At 33.0% G+C, this 18,917-nt stretch overlaps 2 long non-coding RNA genes across 3 annotated transcripts; one reads left to right on the forward strand and one right to left on the reverse strand.

The window, feature by feature from the left end:
• Positions 1-2,741: 2,741 nt before the first annotated feature.
• LOC148598148 (uncharacterized) lies at positions 2,742-18,648 on the reverse strand. 2 transcript variants are annotated; one of them, XR_015918479.1, is made up of 2 exons: positions 18,467-18,648; positions 2,742-3,324 (listed from the first exon to the last, which is right to left on the reverse strand). It is a non-coding gene; the product is annotated as an uncharacterized LOC148598148 (long non-coding RNA). The 2 variants fall into 2 exon arrangements; XR_015918478.1 differs by lacking the exon at positions 18,467-18,648 and adding an exon at positions 4,182-5,078.
• On the forward strand, positions 9,140-16,093 carry LOC148598149 (uncharacterized). Its single transcript, XR_015918480.1, has 3 exons — positions 9,140-12,984; positions 13,383-13,615; positions 13,829-16,093. It is a non-coding gene; the product is annotated as an uncharacterized LOC148598149 (long non-coding RNA).
• Positions 18,649-18,917: the final 269 nt, after the last annotated feature.

Below are 18,917 nucleotides of genomic sequence, written 5' to 3' on the forward strand. Positions count from 1 at the left end.
AGACGTATGCAGAATATTGCGTTTGTAGAAACATTGCAACATTGAAAAAAAATCAAATCATTGAAACAAAGGAGGCTTATTATCCGATCTAGGCTATGTTGTAGGCTACTGATCGACCTATCCATGCTTTCAAGATTTTGTTATTTTTCATAATGAAACATTTCAATTTTTTTATTAAACCGATGCAGATATTGATCATTTAAAAAAAGCAATGATAATTTTTTCTTGAAATGAATGTTTCGTTCCGTCATTTTAGAGATGCAGATTGTCCAGTTTCTCGAGATTATGTTAGTTGCCATAACGGCATTATTTGTCCGAGAGATCAGTTTTGGGCGCAATCTTGTATTGGGCTATGTTATTGAAAATGGTGGTCGAAGTATTGGCAACGGAAATCGTAGATTGATACACGGAGTAATACTACGCATTGGTTGAGATGCTGAAACTGGTATTAGTCGGTCTCTATTTTCGGTGTTATGTACATTTTTCATTCTTTCCCGTAAATTTATTTTGCTTAACTATTGTCAATTTGTTTTCTTTTTTTTCAGAGATAATATAGTTTGAAAGGCAGAATGATGCGGAAATCTGATCTATTTAACATAAATACAATCCCGGCATTGTTTGCATTTTATTTTTCATAAACTGTTATGTGATATAATGTTGAAAACTCTAGAAATCATCAGCTATCAATGCAGAAACCAAGAATAAGTGACTGACTCGTACATCCAAACAGTTACATATACAATATAGGTACAATGTCGAAAATTATTGAAGATATGTGATGAGGCGACGGAACGGGTAGGAAATGCGAGCTATTTCCCCCATTCCAAGCCGAATACACATATCTTCAATAATTTTCGACAATGTACCTATATTGTTTTTATCCTGTTATATTAATAGTTTTGTAGTTGTGTACATTTTTAAAATGCATATTCCCTGAGGAGGCCCGATCATTAAACCCGAAGAAAAAAATTAATACGCATGGCGCATGACTCAGTAAACATTGAAATTCAATCCGCACCATATAATCCGTCAAAGCTGTTTTGAACAAAATAAGCAATGTATCAAAATTTATTAATTCCAAGAGACAAATAAGTAAAATGAACAGTAAATACAAATATTTTGAGTGTTATAAAGTCGATTTTAAGAACATTAAAGTTTTGAATTTCGCGAGGAAGGTGGAAGCTGACTTTTTTCTGTTTGGTATATGGCAGTAGACTTCAGGGGTGAAATTTGTGCACTAGTTTCTTTGGGATTTGAAATATTTGTTTGAGATTTTTGAAGAAGAGGAGGCAGTTGTATGGGCAGATCTATAATGTAGTGTTCCTCTGATTCATTATCTTGGGGTTTAGGCAGTAATAAATCCAAGACCATAACAGTTTCCTGGTCATTTGTCTCTTCAAGAGTTTTATCATATTGTAATGCTTCAAGACTTAATTGCTTGTCTTTGTTTGTCATAAGAATGTTGCACATTTGTGATGAAAATTAAAAAGATTCTGTATGAAATCGACACATTTCAGAGTTATCGTCCTTGATTTGGTTGTTTTAATTGGTGATTAATGTACGAGTTTCTCCAAAATACAGATTTGAATGCACAGAGGAATATATAGTTACATAAAAAGATAGTGTATGTATATATTGAAAAAAGAATTGTTTATAATTTCTAACTAATACATGTAATGATGAAATATTGTCACATCCAAATTATAAAGCTTTCCTTTGTCAGACAGGTAGTGGCATAAATTCTAAATGAATAATTAACCTCTCCCTATCCATAAGGGTTTAATTCTACAGGGTCAGGGTGTATATGTTTATGTACTGTGATTCATCATTCAGTGTAGCATTTCTAAACCTCGTAAGAATTCTCTAGATTGCTATACATATATTTTCTAAATTCCAAATATGATTGTTTCGTATAACAATATCCTCTATATGCAAATGCTAAATGCAAATCTAAAACTAAAAGTAATTATCTAACATATGCACTTTTTTGCAATATTTTTTGAAAACAAATTTTGTAGCATATTGTACCTCTGAAGACATGTATTGTTAGCTTGAAATCTTTTGCATATAATGTCCATTGTCGTGCATTTTACATTTCTACATGCTATCTTATACTTCATTTTCATGCTTTCTACATGATATCTCTGTTTCATATAATTTTCATCGTCACGCACTCTACAAACAATTTCAGACTTTTATTTGCATATAACTTCCATTCTCATTCTATCTACATGCTATCTTATACTCTCTTCTTCTCTACACTTCCATCTACATTCATTCCACAAGCAAATTCATACTCTCTTTTACTGACACTTTCCATCCGCAAACATTCAACATATTATTTCACACTCTATATTGCATATAATTCCCATCTTCCTGCATGGTACCTTCAACTGATCATCACTTTGCATATATTTTCATCCTCAAGGATTCTACAAGCAATTTCATACTCTCTTTTGCTGATAAGCCTTAAATAAACGTTAGCACTGGAACAATAATGTTCTTAACGGCATGGCTGAAGGAGCAAACGGAGCTTTGAAAATTTTAAGTGAAGAATAAGCACATTTCTTCGATAGATTAATCATGCGTCTTCCATTTTTACGATCACAGGCAGACATCAGTGCCTTTATCTTAGGGTTTCATTATTCATTGATGCGATAACGAAATCCTGTATAAGGATTATTCAAAGATAGCTCACATCATTATACCTTATCATTATGTTTGAAAAAATAACACAATAACAATGTCCGAAATGGGTTTAATTCATAGTTGATAGCTGTCCCATTGGTTCTGTACATTATTCCTTTTACTTTCTGAAAAGAAAATCATATCCCAGGAAAAAAGTATTAATACACATGAAATAGACGGAAAAATGAATTCAACATACTTTTGACAGTTGTTTTACCATGACAAAGTTAGGGAAACGGTAGCCTTTGCTATTCCTCAATCAGTACATGACAAATGTTCAAAATAGAGTTACTGGCAGGCAGTTATGAATTTTATGTTTGTTAATGAATAGACTGAACACAACACCTTTAATTTATCTTGGCTATGACCTAAGTGGCCTGTTAATTGATCCGACATGCCGACGAGTGCGACCTATATTGTGCCACGTCAATTGACTATTGCCATTTCCAACATCTCGGCGACGACGACTCCAATCATCCATCACTGCTAACAATCGAGAATTGCCATCGCCATCACCAACATCATGACCACTACTTCTACGAAATTTGAATAGTGCACAACTGATCTCTCCTGGAAACAATGCTATAATGGTAACTATCATACAGGTAATATTGAAAATCTGGACAATCTTCATCGCTGAAATGACAGAAAGAGACATTAGCTCTCTTTGAAACAACATTAACTTTAAAACAAAATGTTAAAATTGTCATCGCCTAAAAAGAATAAAGTAATTCAATAATGACAAATTTTATTCAATTTGTCTTGCTTGTCAATAACAAGAAAATATAATATTTGTTCTATTTAATGATTTAGTAAATATTACAAATGTTTTTGTCAAATCGATCTGTGCAATATACAAGTTTTAAATGTCTTAATATTCTACATGCTTAAATAAATTTGAACTTTAAAAAGATAAAAAAAAAATGAACATTTCATATTGATTTCACCAACAGTAATATTCATGTGATAGTTCTTGTAGGAAAGTGGTAAACAGAGCATGATCATGTTTCACACACTTTTATGCTTTAAACATACAAAAAAAAAAAAAAAAACAACAACCAAGAAAAAAAAAAGAAAAAAAAAAGAAAAACAAAAACATAAACAAAAACCAAACAAAAAAAAAAACAAACAAAAAAACCAAACAAACAACAAACAATACAAAACAAAACATAAGAAAAGAAAAAAAAACAAAGCTCATATGGCCTTGGCATATAAATATCAATATTGTTTTAGGAAATTTATACTTCCAGTAATACATGGAAAATAAAATACACAAGAAATTCGTCTTGGAAAGAACCCATTACTTAGAAATCTATGACTACATATGCTTCATTTTGAGGTAAAGGTAGTCTGTATCTGTAATCTTGGACAAAATATAAGGGGATAATGGTGGTTGGAAATACATGTATCTCCAATTTTATTTTATCTAAGCAATACCTTATAAATCCTCTCTTAAAAACCTTACATGTATAATTTTCAACAAAACTATTTACCTGTAAAAGACTGTGTTCACTCCTGAATAATACACCAAACATTTTAGTTCTTATTTGACCAAAATACAAATTAAAGAATGACCTCAGCACCGCCCACATCAGCTTACTTTTCTAAAGACTAAAATATGATAAAATCCAGTTTGTTGCTTTAAGGCCAGTTATCACGTAGTAAATAATCATTTTTCTTCGCACAATGCTATCTCTCTCTTTTTTCGGTATCATTTACCTACGAAAGATCCTAAAGTCTGTCGCCCTCTTTACATTTGTTTTCAATATAACAATGAAGATTAAGTTACAGAATTATCCTTGTCTTTTTGTTATCAGATAAAACTGATATTTTTAAGCAGTATTAAACGTCACGTAATTACTGGAAAAATATTTTTTTCGATGATTACTGATAGATCTTTATGGACTGTTGGAGCAGGACAATGCTAGTAAGTATATTAGAACAAATCCTACAGCTGAAATTTTCAACAAAACCATTTACATGTACAAGACTATGTTTACTCCTGAATAATGCACCAAACAGTTTAGTTGTTAAATCTTCTCAGAATTTACGAAGTCACTTCGCGCAAGTTCTGTTGTTTGATTAGCCAACAGATTTATTAAAGAATGGCCTAAGTACCGCCTACCTAAACTTACTTTCATGACAAAAACATGCTAAAATTGCTTTACTGCAACGCAGTAAATAACCCATTTTTTCTTCCCACAATGCTATCTCTGTCCAGTGTCACTATTTTTGGTATTATTTACTTAAGAAATGAATTAAAATCATCTGTTGTACTCCTTTAACATCTTTATTTAATTAAACAATGACAATAAAGTCGCAGAATTCCCCTCTTTCTTTTTTATCAGATTGAAGAGGTATTTTAGGCAGAGTACAACGTCACTAAATTATTGAAGAATATATTTTTTCAATCATGAATGATATATTGATTGGTCTTTATGGACTTTTTTAGCAGGACAATACTAGTGTTTATTGAACTTTTATAATATACATTTGTTGTTAATTCTGGACTCTATGGTCCTTGCTTCTTTCAGCACCCCATTTTGAATCATAATATCGACAAGTAGCAGGTGGGCGCGTTCTGAATTCTTGTTTTGTTTTTATCATATTGCATTCTTGGAAGGTACATACAAGTAATACCTCAGGATAACCGAAAAATGAATTATTTAATGAACACCGGACAAGAAACACAGTTCCAAATTTCAAGTTCAACTGCCAGTCCGTATGAATCCATGCAGACACTACCAATGATAGATGTGATTCGAGTTGCATCAAACCTTTTCGAAGAAGCAATATTAATTTGGTCTACCTATGCCACAGTTTCAGGTGACTATAGTTCTGTCCTTGCACGGAACTATATCACAGAAAACCGTATTTGCATCCACCTATTCAGTCAACCAATTCAAAAAACCACTGAAATGCCAATTTGATATGCAATCAATGTAATTGTATCTGCAAGTTGCAATAACGTTTCGACATGCAAATTAAGACTTGTTATGTGATCTATAATTTCTTTGAACAAGTGCGATATGTTACTTCTGATATTTCTTAAGATTGCTACTTGAAAAGTATATTTGCCTTGCTTTCCAGATATTGCTCTCATTCCTAATTTCATATTGTTAGCAACAGGGTTATGTTGCTACAAGATTGAAGTAATCACTACAGAAGTTTTACGGTCGTCATCATGAACTCATGGATCGTTACGATGTATCCATCTGCACCATGAAAACCGATTTGTTGTTAGCTTTCCTCTCCTCTCTATTCTACCCCGGACTTGACTTTTTATGAGAACCTCGGTGGGTTTTCTAGAAAAGCAGAGGACGCTTACCCAACCGGTGCATCTCGTCCATGATCTCAGTTGTTAGGGGAGTCCGAGTTGCTCATTTACTTTTGTTACTTTGTATGCATGATTTTAGTTATTTAATGTTCTTTGTTGTGTTTGTCTGTTTTCCATCTTCATACCTGGATTACAGTCTTTGTATTTCTGATAGAATCTTGGTTGCCATGACTACACTGTCACTAGATTTTTTTGACAGAATTAAGTCGCAAGGCTTAAAGGACTGTTTGTGATTGAGGAAATAAAAAACCTTTTGCAGATTTCAATCAATGAAAAAGCAACTGACAAGAAGAAGAACAGTTAACCACCATTACTGATTGATATTTGATCTCCTATTTGTATGATCATGTTAGGATCTTCACTAAAGGATACACGCAGTGAAAAGTGGATAAATTTACAGCAATAACATTTATATTTGTTGCCTTGTCCTCAAAATACAATTTATTTATTCATAAATAAAACACTGACCACCTTCACTTATCGATTGATCAAATATCCTAAGTAGTCGTCTTGATACTACTGACCTTTAATGAGAGTTTATTAGATAATTCCAAACTCATTGAGTCTACATAGCAAACGAGCGTGGTCCGGATCCAGGGGTGAAAATGTGCAAAGCATGGGTTGTCAGGGGTAGATTTGTTGGCGGTTTTAGGTTGAAACTTTAATTTCTCGCTGATTTTACCACAAAGGATATCTACATGGCACCCACTCTTGAAGAATATTTAAAAAAATTTCCTGAACAAAATTTACCTTTACGCCCCCATAATCTAAAATCCTGGATCGGCCCCTGGGATCCATACTTGTAGCGCAACCCTTTCTAATAATAAAACGTTTGTGTTGGTATGATTCACAAACTATAACATTCATGTTCATTTGTATCAGCAAATAGTAGTAAAGTTTGATATTTGTAGTTCTAGCGTTAGCACATGTTGTCTACAATCAGTAGGCTGTTTTGATGGATCTAAAGTATGGTGTCATGATTCTATACTTCTATAAATAAAAAAATAAAACACAAGGTTTGCCAAAACGTTTTTTGTAGAGTTTGTGTTGGGACTCATACCCATGTAAGAAGATAGAACACAAATGATGCTCACAAATATTTCAAAAATGGGTTAGGGAAATGCCCATAGGCTACCTTCCATTTTGGCAGTTTAAGAGAAATGTCAATATGCTACCTTCCATCTTGGCAGCTTTAGATAAATGTAAATATGCTACCTTCCATCTTGGTAGCTTTAGAGAAATGTAAATAGGCTACCCTCCATCTTGGCAGCTTTAGAGAAATGTAAATAGGCTACCTTCCATCTTGGCAGCTTTAGAGAAATGTCAATAAGCTATCTTCCATCTTGGCAGCTTTAGATAAATGTCAATATGCTACCTTCCATCTTGGCAGCTTTAGAGAAATGTCAATAGGCTACCTTCCATCTTGTCAGCTTTAGAGAAATGTAAATAGGCTACCTTCCATCTTGGCAGCTTTAGATAAATGCCAATAGGCTACCTTCCATCTTGGCAGCTTTAGAGAAATGTCAATAAGCTACCTTCCATGTCCTTCCTTCTGTTTTCCATGTCTGGTCTTTGTCCCTTTATTACATTCTTTTGATTACCGCTATAACCTTGTTTCCCTTGATTACTCTTCCATTATCTGTGTTTCCTCCTAAATCATTCAAAAAAATGGGTTTCCGATTTTTCCATTGATTATATTCGTATTTTTCACAATGTTAAGTTTTATCAAATATTATTCTTTGTACAGTGGTATTTATTTAAAACACTCCCTAAATTCTGCTGTGCTTTTGACATTTTTATTGAGGACAAAAATGAAGATAAAGTTACAGTCGTCTTTTCGTCTTACTATCAGATAAACTAGAGTGCTTAAGTTAATGGTAACTTAGACATTGAAAGTACTATTTTTTTCAGCAAGGGCATCACGTAATATTACAACTTTTGTTGAAAATAATAATACTTTCAATAATTACGTGACATTTAACACTTTTTAAGTAGTCTGGTTTATCTGATACTAATAAGAAAAGACGACTGTAATTTAATCTCTGTCTCAATGAAAATGTTAAAAAAATAAAACACAAGGTTTGCCAAAACGTTTTTTGTAGAGTTTGTGTTGGGACTCATACCCATGTAAGAAGATAGAACACAAATGATGCTCACAAATATTTCAAAAATGGGTTAGGGAAATGCCCATAGGCTACCTTCCATTTTGGCAGTTTAAGAGAAATGTCAATATGCTACCTTCCATCTTGGCAGCTTTAGATAAATGTAAATATGCTACCTTCCATCTTGGTAGCTTTAGAGAAATGTAAATAGGCTACCCTCCATCTTGGCAGCTTTAGAGAAATGTAAATAGGCTACCTTCCATCTTGGCAGCTTTAGAGAAATGTCAATAAGCTATCTTCCATCTTGGCAGCTTTAGATAAATGTCAATATGCTACCTTCCATCTTGGCAGCTTTAGATAAATGCCAATAGGCTACCTTCCATCTTGGCAGCTTTAGAGAAATGTCAATAAGCTACCTTCCATGTCCTTCCTTCTGTTTTCCATGTCTGGTCTTTGTCCCTTTATTACATTCTTTTGATTACCGCTATAACCTTGCTTCCCTTGATTACTCTTCCATTATCTGTGTTTCCTCCTAAATCATTCAAAAAAATGGGTTTCCGATTTTTCCATTGATTATATTCGTATTTTTCACAATGTTAAGTTTTATCAAATATTATTCTTTGTACAGTGGTATTTATTTAAAACACTCCCTAAATTCTGCTGTGCTTTTGACATTTTTATTGAGGACAAAAATGAAGATAAAGTTACAGTCGTCTTTTCGTCTTACTATCAGATAAACTAGAGTGCTTAAGTTAATGGTAACTTAGACATTGAAAGTACTATTTTTTTCAGCAAGGGCATCACGTAATATTACAACTTTTGTTGAAAATAATAATACTTTCAATAATTACGTGACATTTAACACTTTTTAAGTAGTCTGGTTTATCTGATACTAATAAGAAAAGACGACTGTAATTTAATCTCTGTCTCAATGAAAATGTTAAAAGGACAATTTTAGGGCTGTACAAAGAATTACATTTGATAAAGATAACATTGTGAAAAAATGGTCAACGTCAAAAATACACATATAATCAATGAAAATACCCGAGACACAAACGTTTTGTATGATTTAGGAGGAACCACAGTTCTGTGCAGGTAACTAATTTAGTTGATATTTATCACAACGTTTTTGTTGTATGATTTAGGTGGAACCACAGTTCTGTAGGGGTAATTAATTTAGATATTTATCACAAAGATTTTACTTAGTTGTAACGATAATTAAGATGTGATTTAAACGCAAATACATTTATATCAAACCCATAAGTTTCCCAAGAAAATTAAACCGTGAATTTGATTGGCTGTTAATTAATCTATATATTGTATATTCACAATTCAAAACTACGATGTGAACATTAATTAATTGAAATGAATTTAATGTTCATGTATGTAACACAACTTGATATTATAAAAATAGAAAACGACTTTAAATAGATGAATGCTGTAAATTGCGCTTTTGCAAACAAAACATTGAAGAATATAGAGGATTTTTGTTCGATCTAGGACAGTTGATATTAGGGTATATAATCAATGAAAAGACCGGATATCCAAACTTTTTTGTATGATTTAGGAGGAACCACAGTTCTGTAGAGGTAGCTTATTTAGTTGATATTTATCACAAAGTGTTTGTTGTATGATTTAGGAGGAAACACAGTTCTGTATAGGTAATTAATTTAGTTGAAATTTATCACAAAGATTTTACTTAGTTGTTAAGATAATTAAGATGTGATTGAACGTAAACAGAAATACATTTATATTAAACCCACAAGTCTCCCACGATAATTAAACCGTGAATTTGATTGAATGTTCATCAATCTGGTCAAACATGAAATCTTGTGTCTCATTAATGAAATAAAAATGGAAAGTCTACTACAGACGGGTTATTTGATAATGGACAAATTCAGAAATTCAACTTTCGCCTTCGTAAACAGTTTTGCCTCGTCGCAGCGTCCTCGTATATTATGACCAATGAGGAACGTTATGAAGAAAAGCAAACCCAGAATGTAAAATATTTTCTGAATCGGTGTACTTACGGTTCGGTTTTGGTAGGTTTGACTGTATGGTGCTGTCATACTTTTACCTGTAGTAAATCAATGCCATAAGTCGGCCAGGAACATTAAGAATGTTCGTTGCTCAGTTTAAGAATAAAGCAGATTTCTTGGAATTGTATTATCTTTTAAAGTATATCATACTAGAACTTCATAAAAACAAATTTGTGGGTCAGTGTACTTGTTTTTGAGATAAGGCATTTGATATTTTGGCGGAAAAAGGATTATGTTTTTTGAGGTTAGGTATTATTCATAAAAAACACCGAAAAAATAACAAGGATTTCGCAGAAACTTCTTAAATAACATTTAACGGTGTATTTAATGAAACTATCAAAATAAAAGGGGGTTCATTGGAAAAAAATAATTTTGCTATGAAATGGATAAAACCAGAGGAGTTCAAAAATCTGACAAAAAACGCTGAACATGATCAGCAAAAATCCTCAATTTCAAAAGATAAGCATTGTAGTGGTGTCTATAGGTTTGCGTACACAAAATAATTACCAAAATACAAACACTGCTTATAAAAAATAAACAAAGGAACCAGGATTCTAGCGGACATAAAAAGAATGTAATCGAGGGAAAACAGACACTCACAACAAATAAAACAAGCGATTTTACATGCTGACTGAGGTATAAAACTGCTTTAGAAATACGCAGGGACAACTTTTATATGCTGATTGAGGTATTAAACTGCTTTAGAAATACACAGGGACAACTTTTATATGCTGACCGAGGAATATGTTTGTTTGTTGGGGTTTAACGTCCGAGCAGCAATATTTCAGCTATATTCAGACGATGAACATGAAATTAATGATAAAATGAACATGAAATGATGATGACATGAAAATGGGATGGGACACAAGGACAATGGGACGACAAATTTTGATTGCCACTGGAAATAGGGAGAGGTGGGTAGGGTCGGTCAATTTAGCCTCCTATGGCGGAGCCCTATGGTTCCTATTCCGGGAGAATACCACAGTAGGGCTCTCTAACGTGCGAGGAACGTGGCATAATTCCCAACACAGTGCACCACTATGGTTTGCGGTCAGGTTTTCCGTATTATAGCCTGACAACCCCAGCATGTAACACGCCAGGGGTACCCAATTTAACCACCTGGGGCACACATCCCAGTTGCTCTGTGGGCAGAGCGCCCTAGCCCCCGGCTAGGGTTCTGAGCACTATTTAGTCGCCTTTTACGACAGCTTAGCGCTGCAGTGGGCCTATTCTTTTAACACCCGGACCTGCACTGAAGAATAAAAGTGCGCAAAAAGTACACATGGAATGATTTATAGGTATAAAAGTGCATCATCAATACACAATGAGTGCTTTTCTATGCTTATTTTGGGCTGTAAAAAAGCATAATAAATACACATTGAGTGATTTTATAAGATAATTGGGTGTTACAAAGCACGAAAATGCATAGGAAATGATTTTATATGGTAATTGAGGTATAAATGTGCATCATAAATACTCTGGGTGTGTTTGTCATGCTAATTAGGGTGTAAAAGAACATAAGAAATACGCAGAAAGAGATTTTATATGCTGACTGAGGTACACAATTGCATCAGAAATACTAAGGGAGTGATTTCGTATCCTAACTTGGGTGTAAATAAGCATCAGAAATACACAGGAAGTGATTTCATATGGTAATTGAGATATAAAAGTGCATCATAAATACTCAGGGTGTGATTGTCATGCTAATCGGGGGTAAAAGAGCATAAGAAATACACAGAAAGTGATTTTATATACTGACTGAGATATACAAGTAAATCAGAAATACACAAGAAGTGATTGTATATGCTGACTGAGGTATAAAACTGCATCAGCAATACATGTACTCAGGGTGTGATTTTTATCCTAATTAGGGTGTAAAAGAGCATACGAAATACACAGGAAGTGATGGTGTATGCTGACTGAGGTATAAAACTGCATCAAAAATACTCAGGGTGGGATTTTCATGCTAATTAGGGTGTAAAAGAGCATCAGAAAAGTACAGGGACAAATTTTATATGCTGACTAAGGTATAAAAATGCACCAACAGTACACATGAAATGGGAATGGGAATGTTTTTGTAAGTATAATTTTATGCTATCCTTTGCTGATAATTTCTTTCCTCATGCATTTTACAAGCAATGTTATACATTTTTTGCATATAATTTCTATCCTCAAGCATTTGTTCAGCAATTTTAAACATTTTGCATTTAATTTCAATCCCTTCCATTCTACAAACAATTCTATCTTTTCTTTTGCATATAATATCCATCCTCATGCATTTTACAAGTAATTCTATACTTCCTTTTGCATTAATTTCCCTCCTCGGCATTTTTCCGCAATTTTAAACTGTCCAAAAAATTTCCATCCCTTGCATTTTACAAGCATTTTCTTTTGCATTTAATTTCCCCTTCTCACTCATGCATTTTCCAACAATTTTATACTTCATTTGGCTTATAATTTTCACTCTCATGCATATTTTATGCAATTTCAATCTCCCTTTTGCATATAATTTCCCTCCTCGTGCATTGTCAAGCACTTTTATACTTCCTGTGGCTTATAATTTCCATTCTCATGAATATTTTATGCAATTTCAAACTTGTGCATATAATTTCCAACCTCATGTACTCCTCTGTCTTTTGCATATGATATCCATCCTCATGCATTATACAAGCAATTTTATACATTTTTTTTGCATTTAATTTCTATCCTCATGCATATTACCAGCAATTTTATACTTTATAATTTCCATTCTCATGCATATTTCCTGCAACTCGGACTCCACTAAGAACTGGGAGCATGGAACAGTTTCACCGGTAGGGTAAGTGTCTTCTGAAAGATCGACTTGACATTTCTTTTAATAAATTTGTAATGTTTAATAAATCAATAAATAGAACAGACATTTTATGGTCTTGTTATTGATAACTGAAACAAACTCATGTTTCAAGAATACATTTTTCATTATTTAATTATATATATATATATATATATATATATATATATATATATATATATATATATATATATATATATATATATATATATATATATATATATATATATATAAATTCTTTTAAGGTGATGACACTTTTGCCGTGTTTTTAAAGGTAAACTATTTCAAAGAATGATCATATCTCTTTCTGTTGTTTTAGCTACGAAGATTGTCCAGATTTTCAATATTACATATATAGTAGTTACCGTAAAAGCATTGTTTTACAGAAGGGATCAGCTGTGAACGATTAATATTTCATAGAAGGAGTGGAGGAGTGGTCATGATGTTGGCGATGGCGATGGCAATAGTCAATTGTTAGCAGTGACAGATGATTGGTGTCATTGTCGCCGAGGTGTTGGAAATGGCAAAAGTAAATTGATGTTGAACAATATAGGTCGTCCTCCTCGACATGTCGGATCAATTAACTGGCCTCTTATGTCACAGCTGTGATAAATTAAAGGTATTTTGTTCTGTCTTTTCATCAGCATCATAAAATTTCTAATTGCCTGCCTGGAACTTTATTTTGAACATTTGTCATGTACTGATTGACGTATAGCAAAAGCTACCGTTTCCCTAACTTTGCCACGGTAAAACAACTGTCAAAAGTATTCTGAATTATTTTTACTGCCTATTTCATGAGTACTAATACTTTCTTATGGGATTTTCTTTTCAGAAAGTAAAAGGCATGATGTACAGACCCAATGGGGGAGCTATCATCTACGAATTAAACCTATTTCGGAAATTGTCATTGTGTTATTTCTTGAAACATTGTGATAAGGTATAATGATATAAGCTATCTTTAAATAATCCTTATACTAGGTATCATTATCGCATCGATGAATAATGAAACCTAAGATAAAGATGCCTGCCTGTTATCGTGAAAATGGAAGACGCATGATTAATTTATCACACCAATGTGCTTATTCTTCACTTAAAATTTTTAAAACTCCTTTTGTAGGTGGCTATATTCCTTAATTCATGCCGTTTAGAGCATCATTGTTCCAGTGCTAACATTTATTTAAGGCTTTTTCACTTATCAGCAAAAGAGAGTATGAAATTGCTTGTAGAAAGCTTGAAGATGAAAAATATATGCAAAAGTGATGATCGTGCCATGCAGGAAGATGGGAATTCTATGCACTTTAGAGTATGAAATAACATTCTGAGACGTTTGTATAATATTGATTTGTTGTGACAGGCATCATTAATTTGATCCTCTATCCTACATATTAACATCTAAATGAACTGTCCCGTACTACCATACATCGTGTACTAATTTACAGCCCTAGATTAATCCTACGAGGAGGAATGACCCGGCCAGCGAAAGCTATATTTTTATATAGCCTAGCTGGCCGAGTGGTCTAGGGCGCTGGACTTTGTGCAGGCGGTGTTGCCATAGATGTCACAGCGGTATGAGTTCGAGTCCCGCGGAGAGAACGACCAAACATTTGCATCGCTTGAGATTTCAGACTTTTATATATATATATATATATATATATATATGTGCAGGCGGTGTTGCCATAGATGTCACAGCGGTATGACCAAACATTTGCATCGCTTAATTATCTTTTCTTGAGTTTTATCTCGAAATTGGCGCGAGATTTTCCAATCGTCATCTTCTCATTGACCACAGAATTTCTGTAGATTACTCATTGTTTAACGCCTAAGCAACTTTGTTGACAAGAACGTATGTATTTATAGTCTAAGCCCATTGCTCCAAGAGGTCTACAGAAGCCAATAATAAAAACCAAATGGCCGGTTTATATGGAATATCAGTTTCACGAAAAACGACATTAAACTGCCATAGACGTTGATACCAAACTTGTTCGCTTTTTGTGTATCATTGGTTATGACCGTTAATGGTCAAAACGGCTAGCATTATTGATCCGGAGCATCTCCGACACCACTTTGAATGTAAACTGTTTCTTTGTGTAGTTTTCAGTTTATTTGTGATGTGTGATTTGCTGTGTTCATGGCTTATATTTTTTATTGCATTGCATGCTTAAATAAAGATTTGACATGCATTTTTGTAATCGATGATGTTATGCAATAAAATACCTTTGGGAAATTGATCAGTCATGTCTGGCTATTGGATTTTATATAGATTAATCACACATATTCCGAAAACGTGCGTCACATGTAGACATATTGGAGATTTCCATTAATATAACGGAACTCGCCGTAAACGAACGTAAATTAACGACACTCATCCTAACAGTTCCACAGTTCATATCTCTGTTGGAGGCCAACAATATTGACACAACATTTTTATCGCATGTTAGGTGTAGTACTTCCGATTAGCAGATAAAAGCAGATAAAAGCAGGGGCGGATCCAGATATTAAAAAGGTGGTAGACCAGAGAAAAAGCGAGATATAAGGATATTAAAAACTCGTTTTTGTCCTAATTTTGCATAAAATTAGCATACTTTTCAAATAAAAATGGGTTTCCAAACCGCTAACCCCCTTTCCGACTCCGTAATTGCGATAGTGAATATAAAATGCATATTTAAAGTCCCAACTATTTATTTATAGTCTAAAATTTATTGAATTATCAACCCGAATGTCATTTGAATGCATACAGGCTTGAATGCGTTTTATATACAGGTAATTTTTTCTAAATGTAAAGTTTTGGATACAAGTAAGTGTCATAGTTTGAAACAAATGTAGCTAATATATGATGATAGAGTACTGAATAAAGCACATTTATATGAAGTATGGGATATTTTGTACAGAATATACAATGTAACTCAAAGTTAATTAAACTTGTTGTGTCACTTTAGAAACGGCAAAAGCAAGGTATCCACTCCACATCATATCTCTAGACTTGAGAAATTGTATTGAAAATAAATGTATGTCTAAAATATACATTTCAACAATAAGAATCGACTAATAATGTTGATATTGTTTCTGTGTGTACAAAGAACATAAAATTATAATTTGAAACTCTACTAATAAACGTGCAGTTAGCTAGATACCCTGAAATGAAATGAATTTACAAAAGCAAAAACTTTTTGTTACATTGTTTCCTCTTTAGATATTCGTTTCATTCATAGTTGCTATTTTCCTATTAATACTTCATCTAAATCCCCAGCTGCTTTTATTACAAATTAGAGATATGAGTATCACAACTGATTATACATATCAATGCAGATTATTGAGTATTACCACACCACGTGTGAGGTATTGCATTCAGGTGCTGATAAAAGGAAACGCGTGCCGAGCGAACGCCCCATTCCTCTACAATTTGGAAAGATAATTTTATTTTCACAAAATCTTGATTTTGCACGAATTCTACATCCAAATTTGTTTTGTCACGCTTCGCTCGGCATGGTACCCTTACCTGAAATTCGAAATCCGCCCTTCCAGTTAATAATTTTCTGAAATAGTTTAAGAAATGGGGTGTTCAGGGAAGTTACATACAAAACAAAACACGAACAAAAACAAACAAAAAACGAAACATAATGCATCGAGGTAGGACCCCTGTGTTATGTTGAGTCATTCTTTTTCGTTGTTGGTCAAGTAATTCAGGCTCACCACTACTTTATGGACCTTTCTCAATGTAAATGGTATTTAATATAATTTCAGTAGCTATTAGATATTTATTATAAATGAAAATCATCGGCAAAATTTGCTCCACTAAATTAACCCTTTACTGTTGCAGATCATATGTACTTTTCTTGAGAATTTATTCGATCACGAACTTAGTGATATTCAGTTTGATATAACACTTATGAATCGTAGTTGAGGGTGGTATACATGCACTTGATTACCATACTCAGACTTTGCCTCGGGAAATATTCTTCCGTCGTTTAATAATTTAGTATCAAACAATCATTCTGTATAGGTATACATAGCAACAAAACTTCACCCAATACCCCTGTCACATCACTGCTTCGAGATCTGAACTATATGTCTCTGGTAAATTCAGATATGCGTTATTCAATGGCTGTGACACATCTGTCTTTAATATAGCAAGTATTATTCAGTACTTTTAAATTGTCCTTATAATGTTTAAATGATATGTAGCTTTTGCAAATATTATACAACGAAATAACGGTTCACATTTTAAAAAATTAAAATACATTAAATTTAGTTCTCTTATTCTGATTATATAACGAAATATAAGAAATGAAAAAAAAATAAGAAAGTAAATAAAGCTGAAGAAATAATGGGCGGCAATCAACAATTATAAGCCCCCCCCACCCGTTTTTTTTAAATTTTTAATCCTAGCGATACGTAGTTCTTTGTAATCGAACCAAAGGTAAGTATAAAATTATAACTCGATTTTCAGTGTGGTATATAAAAGACCAAGTTTGTAAAGGCGTCACATTTGTTTTAATTATGATTTCAATGAAATCTTAATGAGTTGAACGTTAGTTTGAGCATTATTTCTACCGTAATTGTAGTCTTTTCACTTAACAAAGTAGACGATCCCTATCAGGACGTTCGTTAGTTCGTCAATTTAGTCTATTATGACTTAATTAAACTTATGCCAGCTTTGATACAGGATAACACGCTGAACAGAATCAAAGCCGATATCAACACTCTGGTATCCATCTAAAAGGCAGAAAGATCAAATCCGTAAAAACACTTATCAGTATTTGTTGCGTTTTACCATATTTGTTTCTTTTTCTATTATAAGGTCGATTTTGCATTTATTAGGTAAAAAATTGACAACAGTAATTTTAAAATGATTATCTGGAGTCACTGATAAAATTTGATAATTAATCTAAATTTGTCATTTAATTACCTATTTTGAATAACTCTAACAATATGGTTTTAAACGATTTCAATGCCAATTTTATCTTTCTATTTTTTGATATTTTGTTTCACATAACTCAAAATAGACATTTTCACTGTTTTGATAAACATGGTAAGCGAGAGTTACCGAAGCTGAGTAATGAAGAAAAATATCGATCATAGAGCAACAGAGGTAGAAAACATGCAAAGAAATGTGAGAAACAAGATCGATCGAGGAATTTTTGTATTGTATTGTTTCTATTTTATAGACAGTTTCATTAAAATGCTTTCAAAAGAAAATAGTATTGTGACGTAATAACTTACAACTTGATGTATGTTTATATTTACGATTTTGTGAGGAATTGACAATGGCTTGTAAATTTCTGTTAAATTAGCCACCCGATAGTGCGTATAGATACACAGATGATTCATTTGACGTATTTTTGAAAGTGTTTCCATTTGCGCACAATACTACAATAACTTGTGCTTAAATACAGACATAAGTAGATAGACACAAAATGTAGGAAATATTGGTAGCATATGCCTAATCAATTGATCATTATTACTGACTTACATGTAGTACTATTTCCAAAAAGTCCAATAGCCAATTTCTGTATCAACTGCCTGAATAACTGAAAGTCTGCAGACGTCAAAACAAGCCTTATAATTTACATTAGTTGCGGACGTGTGTAATGCCGGATCTAGAATTCTCCAAAACAAATTAATACTTGTTTCTTTAAATCAACTACAGAAAATAATCAGTTAATTGCATGGCAGACAAATGTCACACGACAATTAAGTACCAGTCAATATAAAATTCAGATATTGCAAATATTAAAGTGATTCACGGTGAAGAAAAACGCACAGAACAAAAAATGCTTTCGCAATTTACATATACTATATTTTTACATAACAGATGTTCTTTCTATATTCCAGTCTGTACTTTTGAGGAAATCATATACTTATCTCCCACTAAAACCAAAAAAGTAGAAAAAAATCAAGAACGACACACACACACACACACA

The sequence above is a fragment of the Perna viridis genome, chromosome 14 (genome assembly GCF_037379345.1).
Source record: "Perna viridis isolate PV_CMFRI_1.1 ecotype Kerala chromosome 14, ASM3737934v1, whole genome shotgun sequence".
In the NCBI taxonomy this organism is placed as follows: domain Eukaryota; kingdom Metazoa; phylum Mollusca; class Bivalvia; order Mytilida; family Mytilidae; genus Perna; species Perna viridis.